A 15489-nucleotide genomic window follows, 5' to 3' on the forward strand; every position below is an offset into this window, starting at 1 on the left:
TTTTCATCATTCTTTTAAAAATCTTTAAGAAGTTGTACAAAGGAGGTGCCGTTAACAAAGTGACTTATGAATACAGTGTATCTTGATCAGTGTCACTGCCTTCAACATTCTCATTTATGTCTTTCAATATGAGAGCATAGTTAACACAGACCTTTTAGTGCCTTTGCTTGGTCTTTTGTCATTTCGTGGTCTATCTCTACTGATGGATTTTCCTGCTTCCTAGAATGCCAGCCAGCCTTTTTTTTTTAAACTAACAAATATTTGTAAAATTTACATTCTTGCATTCTTAATTTTGTTGAATCCCCTTAAAGGCTATTGGACTTTTTCCTGAAGGCATTTTCCTTAATTCTGTGTTAGTTCCTTTCTAGGCTTGGCAGCTGGTTTGAAACCTAGCTAGGAAAGTCTGTCGTAGGCTTTTTCCCCATCTCTAGTGGCCACTCTGCCTGGTCCCTTTGTAAGCCGAGTAGAGAGCAGATGGATTCCTGGCCCCATGCCAGCTATGAGAATGGTTCATGTTAGCACTCTGGTGTTTGGGCTGGGATGTAGCTCAGTGGCAACGTGCTTGCCTAGCAAGTGCAATGCCCTGGGTTCAATCCCCAGTACCAAAAAAAAAAGAAGTTCCATCCTTGCTCTCGAGACAGCCTTACGCTTCCCAGGTACAAGTTTATAGGTAGCTGAACATATTGAGCTCCCGGGAACTCGTCCCCTTCTCCCTGCACCTCTGCTCCCTCGACGGTGGCCGCCTCGGCCTCCTGGTTCAGCCCCATCGCCAGGCTCCGTGTGGGTTCTCCCTCCCCACTGAAGTGGCAGATTGCTTCCTGGCTGAGAGCCTGGCGGATGGGAGGGCTGGCCTTGTTTATTTCTCTTCTTCTGAGGAACTCAGCCCTGGGCTGCCTGAGTCTGGAAATAGTTCCCTGCTGTACTCTGTCCCCTCTCTGGCAGTTTACAGGGGAGGGCCATGCTGGACCCATCTACTCACTTTGGTCAGAGTCAGAAATGGAATCACTCTAGATGCGCTGCAGTGCTAGCTAACACCTGTGCAAAATCAGAAGCTCTCAGGAAAGTTTTTCTTCCCTCGTGCTTAACCATTGATTCAGCCCCCTCTCATATTGTTAGAAACAAGCCTGTGTTTACTGTGAGAATTCTTTATTTTTTTTCCTTGCAAGAGCCCAGAGGAAGCTTTAAACCAGAGTCTAGCCAGAAGAAAATGATGTGTCATACAAATCAGGAAAATGAACTTCTTGAGAATATAAAAGTGATCTCTCTATTATAATAATTTTAATGCATTAACATTTTATTCAAAACATAAAAGAATAAATACCAGTGGGCATAAGGACACAAATGAACCAATTGGTCTAGTGTTTAGAAATGTACAGCCTATAATTTTAGAGGATAGCCATGTGGAACTTACTTTGTATCAGAAATTGTCAAATGTTCATTGTAATGGGCTCCCTTGTGTGTGTCCGACATTGTGGGTATCCAGTCCCACGCCAGCGAATCATCTCAGCCTTTGTGGAACAAAAGTGACCATAGACAATACAGAAACAAATGAGTTGGTTGAAATGTTTATTTTTGGACAACGAAATTTAAGTTTCATGTAATTTTTGTGGCTCCAGGTAGTCTTTGATTTAAAAAATGTGTTTGTGTGGGCTGGTTCTAGGGCATGAACTCAGGGCCTAGGAGCTATCCCTGAGCTTTTTTGCTCAGGGCTGGCACCCTACCACCTGAGCTGCAGCTCCACTTCTGTCTTTTTGTGGTGGTTCGTTGGAGATAAGAGTCTCATGGCCTTTTCTGCCTGGGCTGGCTTCAAACTGTGAGCCTCAGATCTGAGCCTCCTGGATAGTTAGCATTACAGGCGTGAGCCACGAGTGCCTAGTGTCCTTGGATTTTTTTTCTCAACTGTTTAAAAATATAAAATTTGTTCCAAGGTGTCAGGTACAATGTGTGGATAAAAAAATCACAGTAAGCTTTTTCCTACGAGACCTTTGTTTTTTCAGTGCTTAGTGATATTTTTTACTTGAAAGCACTCCCTACTATTAAGTTAAGTAGCAAAGAAAAGCAGACCATGGACATTGGAGCCCTGTAGGATTTTGAGAGATTAGACAGTGTCAAAGGTTAAATCAGTGTCGGCCACTCTGACAAGTGCCTGAGCTGAAGAACTTCAGGTAGACTGGGCAACAGAGTGAGACCTAGTGAATCCAGGAGGAAAGCAGCAGGAATGATCACAGAAATCATCAACGTAAACCAAAATGGCAGCCTTCATTTTGTAAGTGGGTTTAAGTATGAATTGGCTAGACTCCTAAGAGTCCAGAAATTTTCAGACTGGTAAGACTGTGAGATCCCACTATATCTTGTCTACAAGTCATACAAATAGCCCAAGTGTTCACCTTTTAGATATTCAAATTGAAAAATAAATAAGTATTCAGATTGAGAAAGAAAATTGGAAGAGTTGCGGGATAAGATCACCATCCGGATCATTTTCTAGACTCAGGAGAGCACAGGAAAGGCTGTAATGGGGAGGGCCAACGCGGAGTTTGGTTTAGACTGGGAAAAAGTAGAAGGATAAAATTTGAAAAAAAAGAAAACTGGAACACATTGCATTTTCTTCCCCTAAAGCTTTTCTGCTACTGATCAGATGTGTAATGTTGGACATTGTAATTTCTTCTAATTTATTTTGGTGATGTTTGGGAAGCCACTGGTACCCAGCAAGAGTCATTTTTGTAGAGGTTTGATGTCATTTAATGATTTCTCATTCAGTGACGATCCATCTACTTCTAGCAAAGTAAGTCTCCAAGAACAACCCAGTGGGGTTCTAGTAAATCTCTTGCCTCTGTGTCCTTGAGATTCTCGTACCTGGCTCTTAGATAGGACATGGGATTTATCAAGTATGAAGTTCCGTCTGGTCTTCACCTACATAAGGAAATTACTTCTTAAACTCTTACTTGTTTTATGGATTGGTTGATTGATTGATTGGTTTTTGTGCTGGTCCTGGGGCTTGAACTTATGGCCTACACACTCTGTGTTCTTCTGCTCAAAGCTAGTGCTCTAACACTTGAGCCACCGCTCCACTTCTGGGAAGTTACTTCTTAATGAATTATGATTGCTACCGTGGGTAAAATTGGTCATATCCAAAAGGAAAGAAAGGTGTCCAATATGGTTGAAACTAATTTACTCTCCAGTTTAGCTGTTTTATTTATTTTTCTCTCTTGCAGTAAATATCGCTATCTTCAGAAATACCAGAAGAAATGAGAGGCAAGGAAGAAAGGTCATTTATCTTGGAAAGACCCAAAGGACATTGCCGTTGTAAAGGAATGTAACACCAGCTGCTAAAACTGCCGCTGCCACCAGAATCCATGACGTGCGTCAAATTTAAACGGTAAAATAACCACAAGCTCCTTATCAAGAACTGTTTCTATCAAGAGCTCTTAATTGGTTTAAATGATTCCCTTTAAAGTTTAAATGTTTACTCACAAATGCCAAGCTGTAGAAAGGCTGATAATTTTATACCTTCCTATTTTCAGGCTTTATTTTAGTCATGAATGCTTGTTTAGAAGAATGGATTGTTCACATGCCCCTACTGGGGCTTGAACTTGGGGTCTTGTCTTGCTTGGCTTTCTCACTCAAGACTGGTGTTGTCCCCCTTGAGGCACTCCTCCTTCACTTGGGGCGTTTTCCTTCTTGGCTTTTCCTCCGGGCTGGCCTCAGGCCGCAGTCCTCCGGATCCCAGCTTCCCGAGTGGCCGTGGTCACGGGCGTGAGCCCCTCCCCAGCCCGCCACCTCGCCCCAGTTCTTAAGAAACACTTGAGCTTGATTGAGGAAGAGTGTGTAATACACCAGTGCATTGATAAGTACATCCCTCACCAAATACTGTTTCATTTCACAGAAGTAAACCAAGTCACATAAATAGCGCGTCGTTCTTTTCAAATATCAAATGGTTTTGGGTCTTGTTTTTTGAGTTTTATTTCATGTTGTTTTTTTGGTTGGTTTTTTTTTTTTTTTTTTAGTTTTACTTGACATCTGGTCTCCTTTTCTCCTTTCATATCTGACATCCTTTTTAAAATTTCATCTTTATTTTCTCCTTTGCCCTTCTCTACCTTAAAAAAATATCATCTTACAGGAATTGAGAGTTACAAAATGTATAGGATCCAAAATACAAAAAAGATACATTTGAAAAATAAACTATAAAAAATTATTACTGTAATACCAGAGGAGAAGAAAGAAAATGGGGCAAAAAATATTAAAAATAAGGCTTCCAAGTGAGGCTGTTGAGCACCAGTGACTCATACTTTTAACTACTTAGGAAACTGAGGATATTAGTTCAAGGCTAGCCCCAGCAGAAAGTCTATGAGTCTCCCTCGCTAAGATAATCGGCAAAAAGCTAGGCTGGAAGTGCAGCCTAAGAGGTAGGGCACAAAAATTTCCTTCTTGTGAAATTAGAAAGACTGTTAGATTTCAAGTATAGTACAAAGCTATTATATAAAGATTTGAAATCACCAATCTTCATAATCTTAGGCCAAAATTATCTCAATGAATGTTTAATAAAGAACAAAATATTTACAACTTTATGGTATCATAGTAAACAACTATCACCTGTTTATTAGATGTCCTTGATTTGATTTTTGACAGATAATTTCACTTACGTATTAGAAATAAACGGTTCTAAGCTAAAACTAGTCCCTTGTGAAACACGTGGAATGCGAAGCATCCATCACGTATAGTATCATGTTGTGGTCGTAAAGATCTGAGGAATACAATACTTGATTATTATTATTTTTTTGTCTGTCTGGGGGTTGAACTCCGAGCATTGCAAGGCAGGCGCTCTACCCCCTGTGCCATGCCTCTAGCTCCGCTGTTCTTAAAATATGCCCTCGGGCTGGGGATATGGCCTAGTGGCAAGAGTGCCTGCCTCATACACATGAGGCCCTGGGTTCGATTCCCCAGCACCACATAGACAGAAAATGGCCAGACGTGGCGCTGTGGCTCAAGTGGCAGAGTGCTAGCCTTGAGCAAATAGAAGCCAGGGACGGTGCTCAGGCCCTGAGTCCAAGCCCCAGGACTGGCCAAAACCAAACCAAAACAACAACAACAAAAATACACCCTCGCGTCTGCCCGGGTAGGGGTGTACGCATGCCACCGCAGAGGCAGGTGCAGGACACTATGCTCTCTGTGCTGCTTTTCCCATGGCTGAGAAGCAGGCAAGCACCACCACACCCGGCCATTAGTTGAGATGGAGTTGTATGAATTGTTATACCCAGGCTAGCCCCAAACTTTGACCCCTTGATCCTCCACCTCCTAAGTACCAAGGAGCCACCATGCCCTGCATTTTTAACTCCTCTTTGATGTACTAACATGAGCTTGGTAAAATAGCTTAACAGTGATTTTTAAAATGTTTTATTATAATCTTTCTTCACTAAAGTAAAAAATGAAAAACACAATAACATTAACAGTGATTTTATTTAATTTTTTTGATTGTTCCTATTTTGTCTCTCTTTTTTTTTTCTATATACGTGGTGCTGGGGAATCAAACCCAGGGCTTCATGTATACGAGGCAAGCACTCTTGCCACTAGGCCATGTTCCCAGCCCAACAGTGATTGTATGAACAAATTTCCAGTTGTAGGTTAAACTTTAACTTACAATTAACTAGTGCTCTTCTGTGACTGGTCGCTGGTAGTTATATAGCTACATCAACCCTCAACCAATAAAACAGTTTAAATTCACAAAAGGTTCTTTGCAATACAGCAGAAATTAAATTGCCGAATGTTCGCTTTCTTGGGTATAATAATACATAGGAAGCCTCCAGAATTCCTCATCTTCTCCATCTAGGCCCTAAGTTTAATTATTTCTGCTTCCATAATCCTTATATAATCTGTTCATTACAGACCTAGAAACAATATTGTCAGATATTTACGCCATCTGTGTATGGTGTGTTACAGAGTTCCTCATCCCATCTCAATCCACTGCCCAGGGATTTGGGGTTCCTGTGGCTAGGATCATTGAAGTCTACAGACAGTGTCACAGGGAATTTCTGGTATTTTCATTTCCACTTTCTAATCGACTTGGCTTGTTTTTAGCATTCAGGTGTCATTGCGGCACAGTCAAATCCCATCTCCTTACAAAATTAAACAGAAGAACTCCGTCACTTCCCTTCCAGCGGAGCTCGGTCAGTCCTCAGGTCCGTGAGGCGCGTAGCACTGCAGAAGACCATCATCATAGAAGCCTAGTGCCTCCAAAATTGAAATCTGTATGTCCTTTGAATCAGATTTTTAGTTGTGCAGTACATATAATTTCTAAATTGCAGAGCTGGAAACTTAGATTTTTCAGTTGTACAAACAATCAGGGCCCCATGAAGCTAAAATGTGAAGAATGGCATTCTAGCTGCCTCCTGAGAAGGTTAAGTCAAACACCTAGTTCTAAGTTCACCTTGTCAGGTGTGAACTACGGCCCTTGGGGGTGAGACATGACCACCACGATGGACCATTAGGTAGAAACCTGTCCATAATCTTAAATGCACAAGGCCCAGTGGTCCTTTCTTCACAGTACCCTAGGGAATGATCTTGATGGAGAAAAGTCTGTATTGTTTTTATTTGTTTATTTTTGTTGGTCATGGGGTTTAAACTCAGGGCCTGGGTGCTGTCCCTGAGCTGTTTTGCTCAAGGCTAGCACTCTACCACTTGAGCCACACTTCTACTTGCAGTTTTCTGGTAGTTCATCGGAGTCAAGAGTCTCATGGATTTTTCTGCCCAGGTTGGCTTTGAACCTCGATCCTCAGATCTCAGTCTCCTGGAGTAGCTAGGCATGAGCGTGAGCTACTGGCATCCAGCTTGTTTTTTTTTTTTTTTCTTTTTGTCTTTTCTTTTTTGGTACTGGGGATCGAACCCAGGACATTGCACTTGCTAGGCAAGCACGTTGCCACTGAGCTACATCCCAGCTCCTTTGTTTTGTAGTCTTAACATGTTCTATAATATAAAAGAAAATAGTCAGAAAACTTTAACTTGGCTTTTTGAAAAGAAAATTTATCTGGTTGCCTGTAACTAATGCCTGTAATCCTAGCTAACTCAGGGGGCTGAGACTTGAGGATCACAGTTCAAAGCCAGAAGAGGCGGGAAAACCCATGAGGCTCTTATCTCCAATTAACCACCAAAAACCTGCACCTCAAGTGATAGAGTGCTAGCCTCCAATGAAAAAGCTATGGGGCAGTACCAGGCCCTGATGTCAAGCCCCAAAATCAAAACATAAAACCACGTAAAGGTCATTGAAAGTTATAATGGCAATCCCTACATTTTATCTGTGATAAAGAAAGAATAGAAAAAGGAAAAAAGATATAAGTGGGAAAAATCCAAACTGAGCTTTATACAACTCTGTCTTCTGATGTTTTATGTGCCTTTCTTCAGTGGTTTGAAATCTCACAGGGTGATTCTGCCTTTAGAAGCTCAAATGGTAATGAATTCAGAGACCAGTTAATCTTAATGGTGCAGATTTCCTGTTCACTTTATATATTGTTTCTTCAAATAGGTGCTTCTTGTTCTATTAATGGTAAAAAGCTAAGTGCAGTGGAACCTACCATCAGAATTCAACATAGCAAAGCTATAAATTCTTCCCTAGTTCCTAAAGTTACAGGAGAGAGACAGAGAATAAGAGAGAGAATGAGAGAGAGTATTCTAAAAATTTATAGATAAAGGCAGGAGATTTAGAATACCTAAAATAATAGTGAAAGCACAGGACTACTTTACTGTGTGCTCGGCATGATAGAATCACAGTAGTCCAGGCAGATATGGACGGTGGAATGGAAATGTATCTTATCAGTAGGTTCGAGTAACTAACCCAGAGCTAGCTGCACACAAGTCTAACCAGCTCTGCCGTTCACTGCTGTGGGAAAACGAGGAGGAAAAGCCTTGCGTTGGCTCGTGGTTTCAGCAGCTCGGGTACCTGGGGCCCGTGGCGAAGGCCATGGCACAGGGGAGCCTCTCAGGCCTTGGCAGCGAGGATGCCCGCAGGGGTGGGCAGGAGCTGCCCTCGGGGCCAGTGCCCCAGGCCCCTGACTCCATTTATGAGGTGGCACTGTCAAACCCATCACCTCTACACGGACCCGTCCCCAACCCTGCTTTCCTAGGACCCGAGCACCCAACGCATGAGACTTGGGGGAATGTTCCAGACCACGTCACAGCCCCCGCTGGTTGGTATAAAGGCAATTAATTAATCCCCCGGATGATGCTGGGGGGTGACTGGATCCTCACAGGTCAAAACCAGCCAGAACCTCAGTAAGTCCTCTACTTGATACGAAATTACCTCACCAGAGAATGAAATGGAAAACATAGACGTTTGTGAAGAAAAGCAAGGAGAAAGTCTTACAGGCTTGGCGGTAACTGTCGGTAGGCTCTCGAGGCACAGCCCTGTGTCGGTGTAACAAACCGCGAGACCATCCTCCTGAGAGGCAGGGAGGGTGGCTTGGCCCCCGGCTGGGGAGGGTGCGGAGCGCGGGGCTTGGGGCCGGCAGCGCCTCCTTCCGGGAGCTGTGGCGGAGCGCGCTGCTCAGCCGCCGAGGAGGAGGAGCTGGGGTCTGCCTTCGGGGGAGCCTGCCCCGGTGACCCGAGACCCGTCCCTGGCCAGCCTCCGGCTGCTCCGCCGCCTTCCAGAGCGGGCTGGGGGCCGCCGGGCCTGCGGCGGTCCCGACGTTTGCTTGTGAGACTCCTCCAGGGCTGAGGTGCGTGCCGCAGACCTGCTCCCTGCTACACAGCCCAGGCCCTCGCCTGGCACGCGCTCACGCCTGGCCTGGCGGGGCCGCGGGGGGCGGGGCCGCGGGGGGCGGGGCCGCGGGGGGCGGGGCCGCGGGGGCGGAGCCACACCCCACCGTGAGAGGCCCTCGGCGAGGACGCGGAGTGCGAGTGTGAGTGTGAGGCCCGCGGAGAGGACGCGGAGTGCGAGTGTGAGTGTGAGAGGCCCACAGCGAGGACGCGGAGTGTGAGTGTGAGGCCCGCGGAGAGGACGCGGAGTGCGAGTGTGAGTGTGAGAGGCCCACAGCGAGGACGCGGAGTGTGAGTGTGAGGCCCGCGGAGAGGACGCGGAGTGCGAGTGTGAGTGTGAGAGGCCCACGGCGAGGACGCGGAGTGTGAGTGTGAGGCCCGCGGAGAGGACGCGGAGTGCGAGTGTGAGTGTGAGAGGCCCACGGCGAGGACGCGGAGTGTGAGTGTGAGGACGGGGAGTGAGTGTGAGGACGCGGAGCGTGAGTGAGGACGCGGGGCGTGAGTGTGAGGACGCGGAGCGTGAGTGTGAGGACGCGGGGCGTGAGTGTGAGGACGCGGGGCGTGAGTGTGAGGACGCGGGGCGTGAGTGTGAGGACGCGGGGTGTGAGTGTGAGGACACGGGGTGTGAGTGTGAGGACGCGGGGCGTGAGTGTGAGGACGCGGGGCGCGAGCGCGAGCGCCTTGTTTGGTCTCCTTGGGTCTGGCCCGCCGTGAGGAGCGGTGGAGGAAGGGGGGTGGAGGAAGGGGGGGGTGGAGGAAGGGGGGGTGGAGGAAGGGGCCCCCGGGGGCTGTCGCCCGCGGTGGGCGGGGTGAGTGGAGGCGTCGAGGAGAACACGTCAGTGGCCTGCAGTTGACGGTGCCGAATGTAATGCACAAGTAACGGGGTCCGTGTCAGTCAGCCGGACCGTCCCTGAACACGGGGACTGACGTGCAGCATGGTGCAGCTAGCTCCCTACGTCTGCTCCTGGGAAGGAAATTCATGTTCTTATTATAGGAAAAAGAAAAACAAAAGGAGCTCGCCAGGTGCCAGCGGCTCACCCCGGCCGTCCGAGCCACTCGGGAAGCTGAGACCGGAGGGCTGCCGTTCAGAGCCTGCCTGGGCAGGAAAGTCTGAGACTTGTGTCTCCAGTTAACCACTCAAAAGCCAGAACGGGAGCTATCCCTCTAGCGGTCTAGTGCCAGGCTCGAGCAGAATAGTTCAGGGACCCCGCCCGTCCCAGAGGTCAAGCCCTGGTACCCGCTCGCATAAAAAGTAGATGAGGAGAGAGATCCACTCTGCAGAGACAGGGTGAAGAGAGCAGTGGGAATGGGCACTTCCAAACGGTCGAGGAAACATTGCACAGTGGTTAAGCCTGTGAGAAGGAAATGGATACGCAGTGAGTCAAGATTGGTGTATCGCATTAGCTGGTTAGGTCTCCACCCTTCGCAGGGCACCGTGTTCAGTGGGAGGCGCACTCAGGGGTCAACAGCAAGGACAGTGCCCAGGCCTACCTCAGTGGTGCGAGTGAAGACAGGAGGCAGAGCGGCAGGTGTAGTCCTCACGGGTGCCTCCTTCCCTGGCCCCCGTGAACTCTGCGCTGAGGGCAGCGGGGGAGGGAGGAGCTGGAGTACTCTGAGCACGGAAGCCTATTGGTTGATCCACTCTCCCTTAGAGGACTTCAAGACATTCTTCATCTGCCAGCTAGGATCCAATATGGAATCTCCCATCTGCTGCCACTTGCATCTGTGATAATTACCTCAGACCCAAAGAACAGACCAAGTAAAGGAACCTGATTGCTTTCCTTATTGCTATTATGTGATGCAAATAGGTTTTTGTTATTTGTTGTTTTGTTTGTTTGTGGCCTGCACCCTGACTCTTAGTTTTTTTGCACAAGGCTTGTGCTCCACCACTTGAGCCACACCTCCGCGTCCAGCTTTTGGCTGATTAATTGGAAATAAGAGTCTGGCTGGCTTTAAACCTCGATCCTCAGATCTCAGACTCCTGAATAGCTAGGATTACAGGTGTGAGCCACCAGCACTGGGCTCAGGTAGGTTTTTCTGTTGTTGTTTTGTTCGTTGTTGTTGTTTGCCTCTGGTTGCTGTCTGTTCTGTACAATCTCTATCACTCAAGGAAATCAGCAGAGGAATTTTTTCAGACCAGCAAAACTCTAGGAATTGATCAAGAATATCTCCCGATGCAGGGGGTCTCTGTCACACTCCTGGCCTGGGGAAAAGATAATCAGGAAGTACATGCCATTGCTTAGCCAACCTTCTGTAGGCTTCCTTTGAAGAACTGGCTTTTGCAACTAGACTCACACATCTCTGAAACCCAGTCACTCTTTTCTCCCAGCCTTCTGTCACATAGCAAGAGCGTTGGTGGAGATTGCTTTTCCATAAAAAGAACTATGCCACCCACTCTGCAAATGCCACTGATTAAGAAAATCATTGATTGATTCCCCCCCTAGGGAATAAATTAGGCTCCCCCAGCCTTGAGCATGGAGAGAAAGAAATAATGGGATGTAAAGAATGAAGATGACTGTGTGTTTATGAAGAAAGTGTTTATGGAGTTGCCATGGGAACAGTGTGTAGGCCTTCCAAACAGGCGCTTATCTCTCTATATTTGTTAAATATAAATCAGATATGAGTTGCATTTATTCTCTGTCTTAGCCTAAATTTAGTCTGACACATATGGTTATGTAAAATATGCCCCTGCTCTAATATATTTGCTTAATGTTTGCAGGGATCTAGCAATGCATGGGCTGCCATCTTTTAAAATCATACTTGGGGCACAAAAATGAAATTAGGAGAATGATTCTCAGCAAATAATTCCTAAAAGCAAATGGCAGCACATTTACGGTGCCCATGGCTGGGCTTTCCTGTGTCTTTCACAATTAACAGAGCTTAGTAATTTTTCATCATTGAAGTGTAGTCAGTGCTGGACCTAATTGGTATCACTGGCAGAAAATGAATGCTTTGATAGTTTATTCTTATTCGGTGTGTAGTTCATGTCTCAAGGGGAATAAAACACAACAGTCATTTTAAATGGTTATTAGATTTTTTTCTATCAGACGACAAGTTATCTTCAATTTCATGCTTTATAAATGAGCCATGATAAGAATCTGAGAGAGTATACATGAGTTTTGAAGATTTGCAGGTGTGTGTGTGTGTGTGTGTGTGTGTGCCAATAGGATGGCTTGAACTTCTGGACGCTGTCCCTGAGGTCTTTTGCTCAAGGCTGGTGCTTTACCACTTGAGCCACAGATCCACTTGTGGCTTTCTGCAGGTTAATTGGAAATAAGAATCTCACAGACTTTCTTGCCTAAACTGGCTTTGAACTGTGATGCTTAGATCTCAGTCTCCTGAGTAGCTAGGATGACAGGCATGAATTACCTGCACTAGTTTGTTTTGCAGAATTTGACAAGAACATTAAGAGAACGTTTTTCTGAAAATTACAGAGCTAATACAACAACCACCAAAAGTATACCCTACCTGTAGCCACTGCCTTAATGGGCACACTAAATAGAACAATAGAAAAATGTAAGAGCAATTAGAATAGCCTCCTTTCATGGCCGACTGGGTAATACCACTTAACTCCATTCCCATTACCTCATCCTTTGCTGCCTGTGCTCTCAGCCCTGACACACACCATGAGTTTATCACTCTGAATTTTCTCTTTTAGATTTCCTGGAAGACGTGCACTTAGCCAGCAGATAGCCTAGAGGCACAATATCTTATTAAGGCAGTAATTGCTTATAGTCCAATAAATGTTGCAATAATGTAATGAGACCAAATAGCTGTACAGACTGAGCAGTGGGAAAGGGCTAACGAGAGAAAGTGTTTCAGAGGAAGTATGTTTTAAATCAGAAGTTAAAGATAAAAGGTTTTCTATATGTTTGACAACATGCACATTTGACAATGCATATTTGACCATGTGTATCAAAAAATCCAGTATATATCCTCTTTAAACCAGAAATCGTATTTCTGAAAGTTTACCCTAATGAAGTAAAGATGTGCAAAGGTTAAATTAGAAGACTTTACCTAATAAATCCAGTTTATAACAAATACAGGAAACATCAAGTGAATGGGTAAATAATATTAGGGTAATATGAAATAAAAGTGTTGAACTATTTAAAAATTAATCTGTAGAAGGATATGTACTGGAAAAGGAAAAGATTTGTGGCATTGTTCAAAGGGAAAAAGTAGGAGTTTTATTAGAATTGTATTACATCTATAGATCAGGAGAACTGATCTCTCCGTTCTGTTGGACCTTCTCGTCAATGAACGGAGCACACCTCTGTTGAGGTCATTGACTTCGTTACTTTTTAGGAGTATCTTCTTGGGAATGCTCCAGGGTGGGAGGAAAGGAATCTCACTGTGTTGTCCAGCCTAGCTTTGAACTTGTGATCCTCCTGCCTCTACTTTCCAACCGTCAGGATTATAGACAGGTGCCGCTTGTTCTCGGCTTAGGAGACTAATTGGCATATGGCTCTTGTGCCCGTTTTCTTAGATTTATATCCAAGGATTTCCGTTTTGAAGCTGATGTGAAAGACATTTCTTTTATGCTTTCTGTTAACATATTGCATGTATACAGTAATGCACTTTTTTTTTTATTTTTTGGTAATGGGATTTATAGGAAAGTGCTCTACCACTGTAATCCATGCTGCCAGCCCTTTTTACTGTGTGTGTGTGTGTGTGTGTGTGTGTGTGTGTGTGTGTGTGTGTCCGTCCATGTGTCCATGTATACATGTGCTGATCCTGGGGCATGAACTCAGGACCTGGGTGCTGACCTTTATCTTTTTCCACACAAGGCTGACGCTTTACCACTTGAGCCACAGCACCACTTCTGGCTTTTTGGTGGTTAATTAATCTCACAGGTTTTTTTCCTGCCTGTGCTATCTTCCAGCTGTGATCTTCAGGTCTCAGCCTCCTGAGTGGCTGGGAGTCTAGGCATGAGCCACTGGCACTGAGCTCCTTTTTGCTCCAGTTTATTTTTCAGGTAGGGTTTGACGCTTTGCTCAGCCATCCTCAGACCACAATCCTCCCACCTCTGTTCCCCAAGAGGTTGAGATTATGGGTATTCATTACTTTGCTTGTCTTGTTTTTTGAGATAAGGCCCCCTGGCTCCCTGGAAAATCTTGTATTAGCCTCCTGAGTAGCTGGGTTACAGGCAGGTGCTACTACACTTGGTCCTGCAGTTGGTTTTTATATGGTAACTTAACCTTGTGTCCTAAAAATCTTCAAGGACCAGATAATTCTGAGAGAGAGAGAGAGAGAGAAAGAGAGAGAGAGAGAGAGAGAGAGTTGTAGATCCTTTGGGATTCTCTGTGTGCATAAAAATGTCATATGGGAATGGCACCATTTCATTCTAATCCATGTCTTACTTCTTTTTCATAACGTTGTGCACCACATAGGATTTTCAGGACCAGCAGGCTAGGAATGCTGAGCGAGCCAGCATCCTGTCCCGCCTCCTCTTAGGACGGTACAGCCAGCATTTCATTGTTGAATAGGGTGCTAGCTGCCGGATTTTGTTGTTTGGTTTTGTGTTTTGCACATGCTCTTGAATCATGTAGAAGAAATTCCTTTCTAGTCTCACTTTGCTGAATGCTTTATGGCAGTGGATTTTGTCAAATTTCCTGTAGCAATTGGCATCATACAGCTTTTCCTCCCTAAGCTGAGAATGCAGTAGGTTACATAGACTGTTTAATATTGAATTTATAATCATGAGATGGGGCTCGCTTGATGAGGACCGCGTTATTGTTTTTAGATGTTACTGGAACATCTCAAGAAGAGTTTTTGTGTTTCTGTTTGAAGGATCATGGTCTCTAGTTTTGATTGCTTGTCTTGTTTTTTTTTTTTTTTTTTTTTTTTTTAACTTCTGTTTTGCCTGGTTTGGGCATCAGGGTAAAGTAGATCTCGTAATATGCGCGTGAGCATTCCTTTCTAGATTGCCGAGGGCTGGTGGGATTTCTCCTGTAAGTGCTGGGTAGGGTTTGCCAGTGTGACCGTCCAGTCTCAGAGATTTCGCTTTGGGGGGAATACTTCGTGTTTGGTTGGTGGTTGGTTTTTAATTTTCCATGTAAAAATTTTTAAGAGTAGTTTTAAGTATAAGTAAAATTAAAAAGAAGGCACAGAGCTCCCCCGGGCTGCCCCGTCCCTGGGCCTGCACAGACTCCCGTGTGGTCAGCATGCGCCACCGTGCTTGTTCCAGCTGGCACTTGCCGCAGTGGCTGATGGTGCCGGGCGTTGTGGTCTGGACACCCGGACTGTGACCTGTGTCCACCATCCCGGCACTCCATGCAGGACTCCGCTGCCCTTTTCCCTACCCTTGCATCCCGGTGCACCAAGCCCTAGCAGCAACTCACCTTTTTACCACCATTGTAGTTTTCCCATCTGCAGAATGTCTTACAATTGGAATCAGGTGCTATGTAGTTTTTCCAGAATTGCTTCCTTCACTTAGTGAACTGCTCATGTGATTTCCCTCAGCTCTTTTTGTTCTTGCATTGTTTCTATTCTGGTGCGGTGCTAGGGATCAACCCCAGGGCCTTGCACATGCTCTTTCTCCGGCCTCTACCAGTGAGCTTTACGAAGGCCAGGCCTCCTCACGCCTTTTCTGATGGATAGCCCCTTTCTTTCTAGTGCTGGAAAATCCTCCATTGTCTAGCTGTATTGTGGCTTAGCCATTCACCTGCTGAGAGACTGTGGTTGCTTCTGTGTTTTAGCAGTTATGAATGAAGCCGCTATAAATAGCCACAGCTAGGTTTTTGTGTG

General features: G+C 45.5%; 1 protein-coding gene across 1 annotated transcript in view; it reads left to right on the forward strand.

The window, feature by feature from the left end:
• The window catches only part of Peak1 (pseudopodium enriched atypical kinase 1), a 194863-nt gene that overhangs the window by 88477 nt on the left and 90897 nt on the right, over positions 1-15489 (forward strand). Inside the window, exon 3 of the mRNA XM_048369079.1 lies at positions 3213-3376. The gene's annotated coding sequence lies outside the window, so the exon portion shown is untranslated. The remainder of the gene's footprint in view (positions 1-3212; positions 3377-15489) is intronic.

This window comes from Perognathus longimembris, chromosome 20 (assembly GCF_023159225.1).
Source record: "Perognathus longimembris pacificus isolate PPM17 chromosome 20, ASM2315922v1, whole genome shotgun sequence".
In the NCBI taxonomy this organism is placed as follows: domain Eukaryota; kingdom Metazoa; phylum Chordata; class Mammalia; order Rodentia; family Heteromyidae; genus Perognathus; species Perognathus longimembris.